This window comes from Triticum urartu, chromosome 5A (genome assembly GCF_056163025.1).
Source record: "Triticum urartu cultivar PI428250 chromosome 5A, HENAU_Tu73, whole genome shotgun sequence".
NCBI lineage: Eukaryota > Viridiplantae > Streptophyta > Magnoliopsida > Poales > Poaceae > Triticum > Triticum urartu.
In genome coordinates this window covers 488,397,878-488,413,336 of record NC_141877.1, presented here as the reverse complement: position 1 = coordinate 488,413,336, position 15,459 = coordinate 488,397,878, and the positions used below count along the sequence as shown (strand labels likewise).

At 45.0% G+C, this 15,459-nt stretch overlaps 1 pseudogene; it reads left to right on the top strand.

Moving 5' to 3' along the window:
• The first annotated feature begins 817 nt into the window (after positions 1-817).
• Positions 818-1,548, top strand: LOC147972161 (uncharacterized; annotated as a pseudogene).
• The last annotated feature ends 13,911 nt before the right edge of the window (positions 1,549-15,459 follow it).

The window sequence follows — 15,459 nt, the reverse complement described above, 5'->3', positions numbered from 1 at the left end:
TGTATGAGATGACTATATGATGTAATTAACATGACCTGCGTGTCATGATTCGGCATGATGGCTGGAGCCATATGATTGCACTTTAATGACCTGCATGTCAACCTTAAGTAATGCATTTATTTTATCCGCTATGGAGATAGCAATATTATCTGGTGCATCGACAAGGTGGTGGCAATCTTCGCAAAGGTGAACACCGACGCGAATGCCGGAGACGAAGAAATACTTGACATCTCCATCAGAAGAGGCTATACCACATCATGCCATTATGAATTGCCTGGGATGTTTATCCCTTTTGATGCACCCTTCTTGATTGCGCGGTAGTCGCTTTTATTAGGGTGATCTCTCACTTAAAATATCAAGTAGTTAGTGTTCTCCCAAGTGCAGCACCGTCACAACATCTATCCTTTCGGGGTGTGCCATGGATGCATGGGTACGAACGATTGGAGAAATGTAAGGCGGGTGAGGAAAGACCTCGCAACAAGATCACTTGGTTGTCTTGACGTTCATGGCAGGATCGTCCTGAGCTCGGAACACACGCATTGAAAGATGAACAAGAGTCACATAGAGATGTGATTGGCAAGTTGGCCTACCAACTGAATCTTCGTCATGAGATGATGATTCTATGACGTTGAATTGATATTTGGATCTTGAATCACTCAAAATCAATTTTGAGAGATATTGATTTGAGTGGGAGCACACTTTAGAATAAAAATGTTTATTCACTAGTGCAAATTTCATTATTAACAAAGTCTAAGTGAAACTTGTGTTTTCCGTTGTAGATCAAATGGCTCGCAACACCGCGTTCAACTTAGGCCCAATGTTAGAGAAAGAGAAGTTAGCTACGACTGGAAACAACTATGCGGACTGGGTCCATAACCTGAGGATTGTCCTCAGGAGCGCTAAGAAATTGTACGTGCTTGAAACTGCTCTTCCAGCTAAACCGGCGGCAGAGGCCCCAGAAGATGAACAAAATGTCTGGGCCACTAAGGATGATGATCACAACTTAGTGCAGTGCCTCATGCTAGCTTGCATGAGTCCAGGGCTTCAAAAACGTTTTGAATTCCATAAACCCCGTGATATTATCCGGGAATTGGATGCTCTATACAAGGAAACCGCAAAGTATGAACGATTTGATATCATGAAGGCTTTGATGGAATGCAAGATGGCTGAGGATAGTTCAGTTGGCGAACACGTGGTCAAAATGATTGGCTATTTTGAAAGGCTTAAAACCCTGGAATTTCCACTTCCACCTGGCCATATGATGGACATGTTGCTTTCTTCACTCCCCCATCTTACGACGGTTTTGTCATGGACTGGAACATGACAAGGATGGAGAAGACACCGGAAGAGGTGCTCGCCATGCTGAAAAATACAGAAGGAGGACTGCGGAAAAATCGCAAGCAAGTGTTGCTTGTGAATAAAACCGCCTGTTTCAAAAAGAAAGGCAAGCCAAAGAAGGGCAAGGGCACCGGTAAGACCGGCTCCCAAAGCAACTCTAAGGGCGGAGCCAAGAATGAAACTGAGTGCTTCTACTGCAAGGGCACATGACACTGGAAGAGAAACTACAAGAAGTATCTGGAAGATAAGAAGACCGGGAAACCCGGAAAAGGTATAATTGTTATACAGGTTAATGTCATTGATGTTTTGCTTGCTAGCGAAAATTCTAAGTCTTGGGTATTTGATACCAGATCGGTTTCTCACATTTGCAACTCGATACAGGGGCTTCAGAAGGTGCGCAAGCTGGCAAAGAATGAAGTCATAATGCGCGTCGGGAATGGCATTGGGATCGCCGCTCAAGCCGTCGGCATTATGCCTCTACGTCTCCCTTCAGGATTTATCTTAGAACTAAGTAACTATTATTTTGTTCCACTGTTGTGTAGAAACATTATCTCCGAATCATGTTTAGTACACGATGGGTATTCATACAAGTCTGAGAACAATGGTTGTTCACTTTATTGTAAGGATATGTTTTATGGATTTGCACCCATTGTTGGGGGCCTTTTCATACTAAATGTTGAATGTGAAAATGATGTCTTTAACGTGAATGCCAAATGCCTTAAGAAGGCTGATACCACCACCACTTACTTGTGGCACTGTCGGCTTGGCCACATCGGAAAGAAACGCATGCAAAGACTCTAGAGAGATGGAGTTTTACCGTCCTTTGATTTTGAATCATTTGACACATGTGAAGCTTGTCTGATGGGGAAAATGACCAAGACGTCGTTCACGGGTCATCCTGAACGGGTGGGTGAATTATTGGAAATAATACATAGTGATGTATGTGGTCCAATGAGTACAACCGCACGGGGTGGGTATTTCTACTTCGTGACTTTTACTGATGATTTAAGTCGGTATGGCTATATCTACTTAATGAAGCATAAGTCGGAAACCTTTGAAAAGTTCAAAGAATTTCAGAATGAGGTCGAAAATCATCGTAACAACTGCGGTCTGATCGCGGAGGCGAATATCTTAGTCATGAGTTTGGCCAACATCTGAGTGACCGTGGAATCGTTTCATAGCTTATGCCTCCCGGAACTCCACAGAGAAACGGAGTATCGGAAAGGCGTAACCGAACCCTATTGGACATGGTAAGGTCGATGATGTCTCTTATAGATCTGCCGATATCTTTTTGGGGTCATGCACTAGAAACTGCTGCTCACACACTAAATAGAGCACCGTCTAAGTGTGTTAAGACGACACCACATGAGATGTGGAATGGGAAGAAACCCAGTTTGTCGCATCTTAAAATTTGGGGATGTGCGGTACATGTAAAACGTTTACAACCTACCAAACTCGATCCCAGATCAGACAAGTGTAACTTTGTAGGTTATCCACAAGAAGCAATTCGGTATTCCTTCTACCTACCCTCCGAGCACAAAGTGTTTGTCGCTAAAAGCGGAGTCTTTCTTGAGAAAGAATTTCTCGCCAAAGAATTAAGTGGGTGGACAGTACAACTTTATGAGATTGGTGAATCTTCGACAACTGTTGATATGGCTAAGGAACCGGAAGAAATTCTGCTAATTATCCCTGCAACTGAGCCGGAAGTTGTCGCATATGATGCGGAGACTTTAGACAATGTTGTAACTGAACATGCAGATCAGGTAGGGCTATCCAGCCACCTGAGTGGTTTCATAACGAAATCTTCATTCTTGAAGACGATGAACCTGCGCACTACAAGGAAGCGATGGCGGGGCCCAGCTCAAAAGAATGGCACAAGGCCATGAGATCCGAAATGGAATCCATGTACAAAAACTAAGTTTGGAACTTGGAAGAACTTCCAGAAGGCATAAAGCCGATTGGTTATAAATGGATTTTCAAAAGAAAGACGGAGGCGGATGGTAACATTACTATCCACAATGCTAGACTTGTCGCGAAAGGGTTCACACAAGTTCCAGGAGTGGACTACGACGAGACTTTCTCGCCCGTAGCTATGCTTAGGTCTATTCGGATATTGCTAGCAATTGCTGCTTATTTCGACTATTAAATGTGGCAGATGGATGTCAAAACGGCTTTCCTAAATGGAAACCTCAAAGAGGATGTATACATGATACAGCCAGAAGGTTTTGTCATTCATGAGGATGTTGGAAAGGTATGCAAACTTCAGAAAGCCATTTATGGTTTGAAGCAAGCATCAAGGAGCTGGAACATTTGTTTTGATGAAGTGGTCAAAGAGTTTGGCTTCATCAGGAATGACGAAGAATCTTGTGTTTACAAGAAGTTTAGTGGGAGCGCAAAAGCATTTCTAATCTTGTATGTCGATGACATATTATTGATTGGAAATGACGTGAATTTTCTTAGTGAAATAAAAGACTCATTGAAAAAGAGGTTTTCAATGAAAGACTTAGGCGAAGCGGCATATGTATTGGGCATCAGAATCTATAGAGATAGATCAAAACGCCTGATAGCACTTAGCCAAAGCACGTACATTGACAAGGTGTTGAAAAGGTTCAACATGGAGAACTCCAAGAAAGGCCTACTCCCCATGTCACCTGGCACAGTGCTTTGCAAGAATCAGAGTCCTCGGACTCTGGATGAGCGAGTACAAATGAATGATGTTCCATATTCCTCAGCAGTTGGTTCTATTATGTATGCCATGCTATGTACAAGACCAGATGTTTCCTATGCGCTAAGTGTTAGCAGCCGGTACCAAAGTGATCCAGGGTTGGAACACTGGGCCGCAGTCAAGGGTATTATTAAGTACCTCAGAAGGACCAAGGATTTACTCCTTGTGTACGGGGGTGATGAAGAGCTCATTGTAAGTGGTTACACTGATGCAGGCTTCATGACTGACCCAGATGACTTCAAATCTCAATCAGGCTATGTTTTCATATTGAACGACGGCGCAGTTGATTGGAAAAGTTCCAAACAAAAGACTGTGGCGGATTCTACGACAGAGGCGGAGTATGTTGCCGCTTCAGAAGCCTCCAAGGAGGCGGTATGGATCAAGCAATTTCTTGAAGACCTTGGTGTGGTTCCAAGTGCTCTGGACCTGGTAGAGATCTATTGTGATAATAGTGGCGCTGTGGCTCAGGCAAGGGAGCCAAGTTCGCACCATAAGACAAGACATATTCAACGCAAATATAAACTCATTTGACATCATGTCGAAGAGGGTTTAGTGAAAGTACGCAAGGTTCACAGGGATCTGAATGTGTCAGATCCGATGACGAAGCCTCTACCACGAGCAAAGCATGAGCAACACCGAATAGCCATTGGTGTTACGGAAGCCGTGTAACTTGATTATGACTCTAGTGCAAGTGAGAGTCTGTAGGAGATATGCCCTAGAGGCAGTAATAACAGTTATTTTGTATCTCTTGGTTTGTAATGAAGGTATATGTTCCATGCTATAACTACAATGATTCTCGAGTCTGCAAATAAAACGAGGCTTGGAGGGAAACTCATGTGCACGTGTGGGATAATAAATGGTAAAATGTATTCCTAGTCAAGCCTCTATGACTGGCTCAAGTATTGCATGATGATCCTGTTTTCCTGATCATGGGCATGACTATGCCGGCAATTTTGAGGGCACAATTGTTAATAGAACACATGTGTTGAATCGACCCAATATGATGTTATGTTGTGAGATACTTTCGTCACAAGTTAATGGTTAATAACACAGGGAAGTAAATGTTTGCATAATTCCTCAGACCATGAGAGTATCGAGTTTCTTCGTACTTTCTTCGTGAACTTTGGGGTTTGTTAAACGTAATCCGTAACTGGGTGACTATTACGGCGGATTACGGGTTCATGGAAAAGTATGGCAAGTAACAAGATAGCTCAAGATTGGGATTTGCTCCTCCGACGATGGAGAGATATTGTGATTTGATCACTGGGATGCCGGAACATGGAAACGAGAAAAGACAACAAAACCGGTAACGAGGTAACTTGCATGGTGGACAAAGTTTTGGCCCATGGGAATGCAATAAATCTCACCTCAGGTATTTGTGACATATTGCGAAGCAACAGGAATAGCTCACAACACCTGGAGGTTCACTCGAATATTTCATTCGTGTGGGTATAGGGGTCAATATGGGTGTCCACGGCTCTGATGTTGAACATTTATCGGAAGGGGTTCCAGGTCATGTCTACACTTCACCGAACCTATAGGGTCACACGCTTAAGGGTCATCTATCTACTGAATACTAGACAGGGAGTCTGAGAGAAAGTCACCGAAAAAGTTTCGGAGACAACGGAAGAGTTCCGGAGAGAGAACACCAAATGAGTTTCGGTAAAACCGAAAAGTTGTTTCGGAATATATTATTAGGTCAAAATGGTTTCGGCACTTGCCTGGAAATTCTTAGAGGGCCCCAGAATTGGTTTGGGAATTTTCGGAGAGAAAAACCGAAAATGTTCCGGAGCTGCCGTAACCGCCGTTGTTGCTTTTCGCTGATAAAAATCACCACACCGGAAATGTTTTGGATCATGCCCAAAATAATTTTAGAGGGTGCCGGAAATGTTCTGGGACCTTCTGGAATTTTTCAGAAAAAATGTTTCACGGAAAACATCTTGTCTCAGCACGAGGGGACAAGATCCCACGAATCGGGGGTTACATGTTTGGTGGCTTTTTGTCTAGGAAGCACCCATGTTTCTAGGAGACATTTTGGTGGCTTGTTTCCCCCCCCCCCAATGGGAGGGGGCAAGGTTGTGGCTGGGTGCCTCCATGGTGTCCCCTTGGTGCCACACTTGAGTTACCATTTCACCCTTCATGTGGGACATGTAGCATGGGTGTTTTGGTATTTCCTCCACCACCCCACCCCTTGCCTTGGCCTATAAAAGGAGGAGAAGGGGCTGCCATTCTCCTCATCCCTTGATCTCATACACATGACATGCATTATCTGGCTTCTTCTCTCCCTCCCACGAAAAGAGTTTTGTAGAGCCGTAAGGCTGTCTGGGTTCCGGCAGGAACTAGTTCTGGACGGCGAAGCCCTGCCGGATAGCTGACACCGTATGTGTGCAACCCCGTAGAGAGGTTGTAGTTTCGGTCTTTTGCCCAAGGGGCTGTTCGAGTGTCCTCCCGAAGGGCTGTTCGAGTCTCCGTTCGAGTTTCGAGGGTCCTCCCGAAGGGCTGTCCGCAACATCGTCCGGGGGACTGTCCGACCGCCTCCCGAAGGGCTGTCCGGCGAGGGATTACATCCTCGCGGTTGGGAGGTTGTAAATCCTAGCTGCGGGGATCTGCACCAACGATCTCCATCGACTCTTCTTTCGCTGCGCTTCGAGTCGGTACGGAACAGATCAAACCTTGTATGCAGTCTCCATAGTGGTCCTGGGCGTGCTCGCTATACCAAAAAAATTTGTTTTCTGTCACGTTCCCCTACATTAGGGAGCTATTATAAAATATTCCATTAATTTGGAATTTAACCATAACACACGTGCAAAATAAATCCATGCATTTTCTGTTTCGAGTCGATCTCCAAACCTTGCTGATAATTGTTTCTCCATTTATTGAGGCTCCTCCAAAAATCTCAACATTTTTTGCCACACCAAAAACCTAGTCCCAATTCAAACCCATTTAAATGATATTCAAATGAGTTTGAATTTAAATCTTGCATTCGTGCCAACTTCTATTTTCTCGGGCCAAGCATATTTTTGTGAGTCCAAGAAAATAACCCCCATGCCCAAATTCTTTCTCCAACCCTTTCTTTCTCTCATTTTTTTCTTTGCTATTTACTGTTTTTGGTAAATAAATAAGAAGTGGGAGATTAGAGAGAAGTGTTGGAAATATGCCCTAGAGGCAATAATAAAATGGTTATTATTATATTTCCTAGTTCATGATAATTGTCTATTGTTCATGCTATAATTGTATTATCCGGAAATCGTGATACATGTGTGAATACATAGACCACAACATGTCCCTAGTGAGCCTCTAGGTGACTAGCTCGTTGATCAACAGATGGTCATGGTTTCCTGACTATGGACATTGGATGTCATTGATAACGGGATCACATCATTAAGGGAAAGATGTGATGGACAAGACCCAATCCTAAGCATAGCACAAGATCGTGTAGTTCGTCTGATAGAGCTTTTCTAATGTCAAGTATCTTTTCCTTAGACCATGAGATTGTGCAACTCCCGGATACTGTAGGAATACTTTGGGTGTGCCAAATGTCACAACGTAACTGGGTGGCTATAAAGGTGCACTACGGGTATCTCTAAAAGTGTCTGTTGGGTTGGCACGAATCGAGCTGGGATTTGTCACTGTATGATGGAGAGGTATCTTTGGGCCCACTCGGTAAGACATCATCGTAATGAGCTCAATGTGACTAAAGGGTTGGTCACGGGATGATGTGTTACGGAACGAGTAAAGTGACTTGCCGGTAACAAGATTGAACGAGGTATTGGGATACCGACGATCGAATCTCGGGCAAGTAATGTACCGATTGACAAAGGGAATTGTATACGGGATTGCTTGAATCCTCGACATCATGGTTCATCCGATGAGATCATCGTGGAACATGTGAGAGCCAACATGGGTATCCAGATCCCGCTGTTGGTTATTGGCCGGAGAGTTGTCTCGGTCATGTCTGCATGGTTCCCGAACCCGTAGGGTCTACACACTTAAGGTTCGATGATGCTAGGGTTATTAGGAAGATTTGTATGTGATTAACGAATGTTGTTTGGAGTCCCGGATGAGATCCCAGACGTCACGGGGAGTTCCGGAATAGTCTGGAGGTGAAGATTTATATATGGGAAGTCATAATACGGTCACCGGAAATATTCGGGGGTATGCCGGTATTGTACCGGGACCACCGGAGGGGTTCCGGGGGTCCACCTGCCCCGGAGGGCCTTATGGGCTGTAGGTGAAAGGGAGCCAGCCCCTAGTGGGCTGGGCGCCATCCCACCCTAGGGCCCATGCGCCTAGGGTTTGGGGGGAACCCTAAAGGGGGGTGCCACCCTTGCTTGGGGGGCAAGCCGCCTTCCCCTTGGCCGCCGCCCCCCTCTAGATCTCATCTAGAGGGGCCGGCCCCCTTCCCCCTTGTCCCTATAAATAGAGGGGAGAGGGGAGGGCTGGAGCACCACATCCAAGGCGTAGCCCCTCCCCTCCCCAACACCTCTCCTCCTCCGCGTGAGCTTGATGAAGCCCTGCCGGAGAACTGCCACTCCATCACCACCACGCCGTCGTGCTGCTGTTGGAGCCTTCTTCCTCAACCTCTCCCTCCTCCTTGCTGGATCAAGGCGCGGGAGACGTCACTGGGCTGCACGTGTGTTGAACATGGAGGCGCCATTGTTCGGTGCTTAGATCGGATTCGACCGTGATCTGAATCGCTACGTGTACGACTCCTCCAACCGCGTTCTTGCAACGCTTCCGACTCATGATCTTCAAGGGTATGAAGATGCACTCCCTTCTCTCTCATTGCTAGTTACTCCATAGATTGATCTTGGTGATGCGTAGAATTTTTTTTAATTTCTGCAACGATCCCCAAGAGTGGCATCATGAGCTAGGTCTATGCGTAGTTTCTATGCACGAGTAGAACACAAGTTGTTGTGGACGTCGATTTTGTCAATTTACTTGCCGTTACTAGTCTTATATTGATTCGGCGGCATCGTGGGATGAAGCGGCCCGGACCGACCTTACACGTATGCTTACGTGAGACTGGTTCCACCGACTGACATGCACTAGTTGCATAAGGTGGCTAGCGGGTGTCTGTCTCTCCCACTTTAGTCGGATCGGATTCGATGAAAAGGGTCCTTATGAAGGGTAAATAGAAATTGGCATATCACGTTGTGGTTTTGGCGTATGTAAGAAACGTTCTTGCTAGAAACCTATAGCAGCCACGTAAAAAAACTTGCAACAACAATTAGAGGACGTCTAACTTGTTCTTGCAGCATATGCCGTGTGATGTGATATGGCCAAAAGGATGTGATGAATGACATATGTGATGTATGAGATTGATCATGTTCTTGTAATAGGAATCATGACTTGCATGTCGATGAGTATGACAACCGACAGGAGCCATTGGAGTTGTCTTAATTTATTTATGACTTGTGTGTCAACATAAACGTCATGTAATTACTTTACTTTATGGCTAACCGTTAGCCATAGTAGTAGAAGTAATAGTTGAGGAGACAACTTCATGAAGACACGATGATGGAGATCATGATGATGGAGGTCATGGTGTCATGCTGGTGACAATGATGATCATGGCGCCCCGAAGATGGAGATCAAAAGGAGCAAAATGATATTGGCCATATCATGTCACTATTTGATTTCATGTGATGTTTATCATGTTTTATATCTTATTTGCTTAGAACAACGGTAGCATAAATAAGATGATCCCTCGCAATAATTTCAAGAAAATGTTCCCCCTAACTGTGCACCGTTGCTAAGGTCCGTTGTTCCGAAGCACCACGTGATGATTGGGTGTGATAGGTTCTAACGTTCGCATACAACGGGTGTAAGCCAGTTTTACACACGCAATACACTTAGGTTGACTTGACGAGCCTAGCATGTGCAGGCATGGCCTCAGAACACGGAAGACTGAAAGGTCGAACATGAGTCATATAGAAGATACGATCAACATGAAGATGTTCACCGATGATGACTAGTCCGTCTCACGTGATGATCGGACACGGCCTAGTTGACTCAGATCATGTATCACTTAGATGACTAGAGGGATGTCTATCTAAGTGGGAGTTCATTAAATAATTTGATTAGATGAACTTAATTATCATGAACATAGTCTAAAATTCTTTGCAATATGTCTTGTAGATCAAATGGCCCACGCTAATGTTGCCCTCAACTTCAACGCATTCCTAGAGAAAACCAAGCTGAAAGACGATGGCAGCAACTACACGGACTGGGTCCGTAACCTGAGGATTATCCTCATAGCTGCCAAGAAAGCATATGTCCTTGATGCACCGCTAGGTGAAGCACCTATTTTCCCAGCAGAACAAGACGTTATGAACGCCTGGCAGACGCGCAGTGATGATTACTCCCTTCTTCAGTGCGGCATGCTTTACAGCTTAGAACCGGGGCTCCAAAAGTGTTTTGAGCAACACGGAGCAATGAGATGTTCCAAGAGCTAAAAATGGTTTTCCAAGCTCATGCCCGGGTCGAGAGATATGAAGTCTCCGACAAGTTCTACAGTTGTAAGATGGAGGAGAATAGTTCCGTCGGCGAGCACATACTCAAAATGTCTGGGTTGCACAACCGCTTGCCTCAGCTGGCAGTTAACCTCCCGGATGATGCGGTCATTGACAGAATCCTTCAGTCACTCCCACCTAGCTACAAGAGCTTTGTGATGAACTTCAATATGCAGGGGATGGAAAATACCATTCCTGAGGTATACTCAATGCTGAAATCAGCAGAGGTGGAAATCAAAAAGGAACATCAAGTGTTGATGGTGAATAAAACCACTAAGTTCAAGAAAGGCAAGGGTAAACGGAACTTCAAGAAGGACGGCAAGGGAGTTGCCGTGCCCGGTAAGCAAGCTGCCGGGAAGAAGACAAAGAATGGACCCAAGCCTAAGACTGAGTGCTTTTATTGCAAGGGAAACGGTCACTGGAAGCGAAACTGCCCCAAGTACTTAGCGAATAAGAAGGCCGGCAATGTCAAAGGTATATGTGATATACATGTTATTGACGTGTACCTAACCAGCGCTCGTAGTACCTCCTGGGTATTTGATACCAGTGCGGTTGCTCATATTTGTAACTCAAAACAGGAGCTGCAGAATAAACGGAGACTGGCGAAGGACGAGGTGACGATGCGCGTCGGGAATGGTTCCAAGGTCGATGTGATCGCCGTCGGCACGCTACCTCTACATTTACCTACGGGATTAGTTTTAAACCTCAATAATTATTTAGTACCAACTTTGAGCATGAACATTGTATCTGGATCTCATTTAATGTGAGATGGCTACTCATTTAAATCTGAGAATAATGGTTGTTATATTTATATGAGAGACATGTTTTATGGTCATGCCCCGCTGGTCAATGGTTTATTCTTATTTAATCTCGAACGTGATGTTACACATATTCATAGTGTGAATGCCAAAAAGATGTAAGGTTGATAATGATAGTCCCACATACTTGTGGCACTGCCGCCTTGGTCACATTGGTGTCAAACGCATGAAGAAACTCCATGCAGATGGACTTTTGGAGTCTCTTGATTATGAATCATTTGACACGTGCGAACCATGCCTCATGGGCAAAATGACCAAGACTTCGTTCTCCGGAACAATGGAGCGAGCAACCAACTTACTGGAAATCATACATACTGATGTGTGCGGTCCAATGAGTGTTGAGGCTCGCGGAGGCTATCGTTATGTTCTCACCCTCACTGATGACTTGAGTAGATATGGGTATGTCTACTTAATGAAACACAAGTCTGAGACCTTTGAAAATTTCAAGGAATTTCAGAGTGAGGTTGAGAATCAACGTGACAGGAAAATCAAGTTCTTACGATCAGATGGTGGGGGAGAATATTTGAGTCACGAATTTGGCATGCACTTAAGGAAATGCGGAATTGTTTCACAACTCACGCCGCCTGGAACACCTCAGCGTAATGGTGTGTCCGAACGTCGTAATCACACTCTATTGGATATGGTACGATCTATGATGTCTCTTACCGATCTACCGCTGTCATTTTGGGGTTATGCTATAGAGACTGCTGCATTCACTTTAAATAGGACTCCGTCAAAATCCCTTGAGACGACACCGTATGAATTGTGGTTTGGTAAGAAACCTAAGCTGTCGTTTCTGAAAGTTTGGGGATGCGATGCTTATGTCAAGAAACTTCAACCTGAAAAGCTCGAACCCAAATCGGAAAAATGCGTCTTCATAGGATACCCTAAGGAAACTATTGGGTATACCTTCTACCTTAGATCTGAAGGCAAGATCTTTGTTGCCAAGAATGGATCCTTTCTAGAGAAAGAGTTTCTCTCGAAAGAAGTAAGTGGGAGGAAAGTAGAACTTGATGAAGTATTGCCTCTTGAACCGGAGAGTGGCGCAGCTCAAGAAAGTGTTTCTGAGGTGCCTGCACCGACTAGATAGGAAGTTAATGATGATGATCATGAAACTTCAGATCAAGTTGCTACTAAACTTCGTAGGTCCACAAGGACATGTTCCGCACCAGAGTGGTACGGCAACCCTGTCCTGAAAATCATGTTGTTAGACAATGGTGAACCTTCGAACTATGAAGAAGCAATGGCGGGCCGAGATTCCGACAAATGGCTGGAAGCCATGAAATCCGAGATAGGATCCATGTATGAAAACGAAGTATGGACTTTGACTGACTTGCCCGATGATCGGCGAGCCATAGAAAATAAATGGATCTTTAAGAAGAAGACAGACGCGGATGGTAATGTGACCATCTATAAGGCTCGGCTTGTCGCTAAAGGTTATCGACAAGTTCAAGGGGTTGACTACGATGAGACTTTCTCACCTGTAGCGAAGCTGAAGTCCGTTCGAATCATGTTAACAATTGCCGCATTCTATGATTATGAGATATGGCAAATGGACGTCAAAACGGCATTCCTTAATGGTTTCCTTAAGGAAGAATTGTATATGATGCGGCCAGAAGGTTTTGTCGATCCTAAGAATGCTGACAAGGTGTGCAAGCTCCAACGCTCAATCTATGGGCTGGTGCAAGCATCTCGGAGTTGGAACATTCGATTTGATGAGATGATCAAAACGTTTGGGTTTACGCAGACTTATGGAGAAGCATGTGTTTACAAGAAAGTGAGTGGGAGCTCTGTATCATTTCTCATATTATATGTGGATGACATACTATTGATGGGAAATAATATAGAATTCTTGGAAAGCATAAAGGCCTACTTGAACAAGTGTTTTTCAATGAAGGGTCTTGGAGAAGCTGCTTATATATTAGGCATCAAGATCTATAGAGATAGATCGAGACGCCTCATTGGTCTTTCACAAAGTATGTACCTTGACAAGATATTGAAGAAGTTCAATATGGATCAGTCCAAGAAGGGGTTCTTGCCTGTATTGCAAGGTATGAGATGGAGCACGACTCAATGCCCGACCACGGCAGAAGATAGAGAAAATATGAGTGTCGTCCCCTATGCCTCGGCCATAGGGTCTATTATGTATGCCATGCTGTGTACCAGACCTGATGTAAACCTTGCCGTAAGTTTGATAGGAAGGTACCAAAGTATTCCCGGCATGGAACAATGGACAGCGGTCAAAATAATCCTGAAGTACCTGAAAAGGACTAAGGATATGTTTCTCGTTTATGGAGGTGACGAAGAGCTCGTCGTAAAGGGTTACGTCGATGCTAGCTTTGACACAGATCTGGATGACTCCAAGTCACAAACCAGATACGTGTATATTTTGAATGGTGGGGCAGTCAGCTAGTGTAGTTGCAAGCAAAGCATCATGGCGAGATCTACATGTGAAGCGGAGTACATGGCAGCCTCGGAGGCAGCACAAGAAGCAATCTGGATGAAGGAGTTCATTACCGACCTAGGAGTTATTCCCAATGCGTCAGGCCCGATGATTCTCTTCTGTGACAACACTGGAGCTATTGCCCTTGCCAAGGAGCCCAGGTTTCACTGGAAGACCAGGCATGTCAAGCGTCGCTTCAACTCCATTCGTGAAAATGTTCAAAATGGAGACATAGATATTTGTAAAGTGCATACAGACCTGAATGTCGCAGATCCGTTGACTAAACCTCTTCCTCGAGCAAAACATGATCAACACCAGAACTCTATGGGTGTTCGATTCATCACAATGTAACTAGATTATTGACTCTAGTGCAAGTGGGAGACTGTTGGAAATATGCCCTAGAGGAAATAATAAAATGGTTATTATTATATTTCCTTGTTCATGATAATTGTATATTGATCATGCTATAATTGTATTCTCCAAAAATCGTGATACATGTGTGAATACATAGACCACAACATGTCCCTAGTGAGCCTCTAGTTGACTAGCTCGTTGATCAACAGATGGTCATGGTTTCCTGACTATGGACATTGGATGTCATTGATAACGGGATCACATCATTAAGGGGAAGATGTGATGGACAAGACCCAATCCTAAGCATAGCACAAGATCGTGTAGTTCGTCTGCTAGAGCTTTTATAATGTCAAGTATCTTTTCCTTAGACCATGAGATTGTGCAACTCCCAGATACTGTAGGAATACTTTGGGTGTGCCAAACGTCACAACGTACCTGGGTGGCTATAAAGGTGCACTACGGGTATCTCCGAAAGTGTCTGTTGGGTTGGCACAAATCGAGACTGGGATTTGTCACTCCGTATGACAGAGATGTATCTCTGGGCCCACTCGGTAAGACATCATCATAATGAGCTCAATGTGACTAAAGGGTTGGTCATGGGATGATGTGTTACGGAACGAGTAAAGTAACTTGCCGATAGCGAGATTGAACGAGGTATTGGGATACCGATGATAGAATCTCGGGCAAGTAACGTACCGATTGACAAAGGGAATTGTATACGGGATTGCTTGAATCCTCAACATCGTGGTTCATCCGATGAGATCATCGTGGAACATGTGGGAGCCAACATGGGTATCCAGATCCCGCTGTTGGTTATTGGCCGGAGAGTTGTCTCGGTCATGTCTGCATGGTTCCCAAACCAGTAGGGTCTACACACTTAAGGTTCGATGACGCTAGGGTTATTAGGAAGATTTGTATGTGATAACCGAATGTTGTTCGGAGTCCCGGATGAGATGCCGGACGTCACGAGGAGTTTCGGAATAGTCCGGAGGTGAAGATTTATATACGGGAAGTCATCATACGGTCACCGGAAATATTCGGGGGTATGCCGGTATTGTACCGGGACCACCGGAGGGGTTCCGGGGGTCCACCTGCCCCGGAGGGCCTTATGGGCTTTAGGTGGAAGGGAACCAGCCCCTAGTGGGCTGGACGCCATCCCACCCTAGGGCCCATGCGCCTAGGGTTTGGGGGGAACCCTAAAGGGGGGCGCCACCCTTGCTTGGGGGCAAGCCCCCTTCCCCTTGGCCGCCCCCCCTCTAGATCTCA